Source organism: Triticum dicoccoides, chromosome 7A (genome assembly GCF_002162155.2).
Source record: "Triticum dicoccoides isolate Atlit2015 ecotype Zavitan chromosome 7A, WEW_v2.0, whole genome shotgun sequence".
Taxonomy (NCBI): Eukaryota; Viridiplantae; Streptophyta; class Magnoliopsida; order Poales; family Poaceae; genus Triticum; species Triticum dicoccoides.
The window spans coordinates 633,700,144-633,703,009 of NC_041392.1; the positions used below are offsets into that span (position 1 = coordinate 633,700,144).

The following is a 2,866-nucleotide window of genomic DNA, read 5'->3' on the forward strand; positions in this document are numbered from 1 at the left end:
ATTAATAAAGTCTTATCTTTCAAAAAAAAATGTAAGTAGTCATCATGTTCAGTTGCAAGCTCAAGGCTGGAAGCATCACAAGATTAAATAAAATCCACACCTTCAGATTTCTTTAGTTCCTAACACTAATTGGTCGATAAAATCTCATAGCCAAAGACCTAGCACCAAAATAGGAAATGTAGTTGTATAAAGTTATATTAAAGTTGATACGGTTATTTTAGGGCAGAGGGAGTACATAACTGATCATAGGGTTCTTATCCTTTATGCAACTTTTTCTTTAGAACACTCCACTACTATTTCAGCACCATATCAAATATGCTGTCTCCCTTCTCTGCTGCTGCTGGTGATACTTCGCCGGCTGCCTTTGTCCTTCTCTGCTGCTGGCACCTGTGGAAAAGGCGGAGCGTCGTCTTCAGAGAAGCTACCTCCTCCCTTGATCTCACCTTTAAAGCCTGCCACGACGATGCCATGCTCTGACAAGGGAGGTTCAAGCCATTGACGTCCCTTGCTCAATGGCCGGGCGCACATTGACGTCCCTTGCTCAAGGGCGGCCTCCTTGAGCCTCGCGTCTTCCCTCTTGGCCTAGGCCGTGTGTGTGGTATGTAAATTGATACCATCTTTGCCTCAAAACGGTTTCATTAACACTTCATACAGGGTAGAAAGAATCTTAGAGGAAGCACTCGCTAAGAACCTCAACAAACGCTCATGAAGCCGCGCCTTACATTCCCTCAATCCTCCTCCATCTGCCGGAATACATACATCACCAAAAACCACTCAAATTTGTTGCAGAACACAAACAATATCTTGCTGAGGCTCATGGCACATAGACATAGATACGCAAATCATATTCGTTCACAAGTACTGAAAGGTATCAAACAGCCTACTACTACTACCACAGCACAACGTTTCAGTCTCGGGACACAAATGAAGTACACCACATTTTTGAAAAATAAAACGCAAACACTACGGATAGTTCTTTTTGGCCAGATGGTCAGACCTTATTCCAGCAGTCGTAGGGAAATGGATTATGGCAAACGAGTCTATCCCGTCAGTAATTCTCTTCTTCACTGACAATCTCTGCCTCTTGGTCCACGGGAACTTGAATGGCTGCTTTCGAGAATTGTCAAGGCACTTCCTACAAGCCAGCCTATGATACAGGAACACCTCCTCCAGATTCGCCGCTGCTTCCATTACACGCCTAATATAGCTCACCATGTACTTTTCAGATTGGAAGCCAAATATGACGAGCGTAACCAGATTCTCATGATGGAAGTCAGAAGCAGATGATTCCCACTCTACACCCTTCTCCTCGCTAAACAAGTGTTCCTTCCTCTTCTCCTCATCTGTTACCATTTTACAAAGATGGTCCCACACCTGCACGTCATAGGACAGAGGTTAAACAGAAACAGGTTATTAATTTTGAATACCCTTTGTAATTCACATAGAAGGCCTCTCAGAGCGGGCAGCATAAATGTGCATGTTACTTTCAATGTGAAGTTGTGTACATTAAATTTTCTTTCTTTTTTTGCGCTATGAAACTACACATCTCTCATCATTAATTATAGTGCCACGTTATCTTTTTGCTTAGGTGGCACTACGTGACTACAAATACGTCCAGGCCGGCGTGTCCGCGTACAAAACATGATACACATGCAATACGCATATCCCCAGTTCTCCGGTCAAAAAAGGAAAGAACCAAAAGGCTGATATGCCGCCGGGACACCATCAACACGTCGTACATGGGACATGGAAGCACAGCCAGCACAGTAAAAGCCCGCCTCTATTCGGTTGATTGAACAAGCACAGGAATGAATGGCTGGCTGGCCGCTGGGCACTTGCTTGCTGGTTGATGTGTGCTTGCTTGCTGAGGCGTTTCTGCGAGCTGCTGCATGCTTGCTGGCTTGCTGCTGGGCACTGACTGCTGGCGCTGAGTGCTGGCTTGCTGCTTTGCTCTGCTGATGTGATCTTGCTGTTGTTGAGGCTAAGGAGCGACATACCTAAATGGCATCTGCGGGCACGTAGCACAAGCAGGGGCGGAGAGAGAGGACGGGAAAAAAGTGGCTATACGCCCCCCCCAAATGACTCGCCCCACTCAACAATTCAAGGCAGTAAATCGCAGTATTGTGCAAGGATCCGTATTGATGGTCGTATATAATCACTAATTAACTACTGCTCATATTACGTGAAGACCTGATCTAAAGGATTCCTGCAGCTATGCACCTTAGTCTGCACCAAAGCTCACCCAAAAAGCCCATTGGTAGCCATTGTGCAAGTCTAAAAAATCTTCTAGCTTTTCTGCCTCATTTACCTACAACTGAGCGCTGCATGTCGCTGATATATTCAGAGATCACATGGCCACTCGCTGCTACGCCAGTCACTGGGCTCTAGGAGACACAAGAAACACTGCCATGGCACACCATCATGACCACTCCATCACTGTTGTTTCTGCAAACGTGCCAATGCGCTGTGCCATTAAGTTGATTACCATATACTTGATCAAATGCTAGTTCCAAAGGTATAATAGTACTTTTTCTCATGTTACAATCTACTAGTCTTTTTTCTACAACTTGCATAAAGATATTGAATTTATTTACTATTGATTAGATGCATGTTTTAATTTGCAAACGTTATAAAACCTTATTCACTTAAATTTAAACATCAGTCAACATGCAATTGCGTTCTTTGTTTAATATAAGTCTAATGTAGTGGCTTAGTGCAACTTTAGCGTGCAATATATGTGACAGGTGAGATAGGAATGCTTGGATGTGAATCCAAATGCGTAGAAAAATGTCAAAAGAAAAACTTACCAACTTGTAACTAAACAAGTCTTAACAACATTTTGGTACGCCTCAAAAATGGAGGGGGA

The 2,866-nt window shown here is 43.8% G+C and overlaps 1 pseudogene; it reads right to left on the reverse strand.

Moving 5' to 3' along the window:
* Nucleotides 1-800: 800 nt before the first annotated feature.
* The window catches only part of LOC119330109, a 4,646-nt pseudogene continuing 2,580 nt past the window's right edge, over nucleotides 801-2,866 (reverse strand).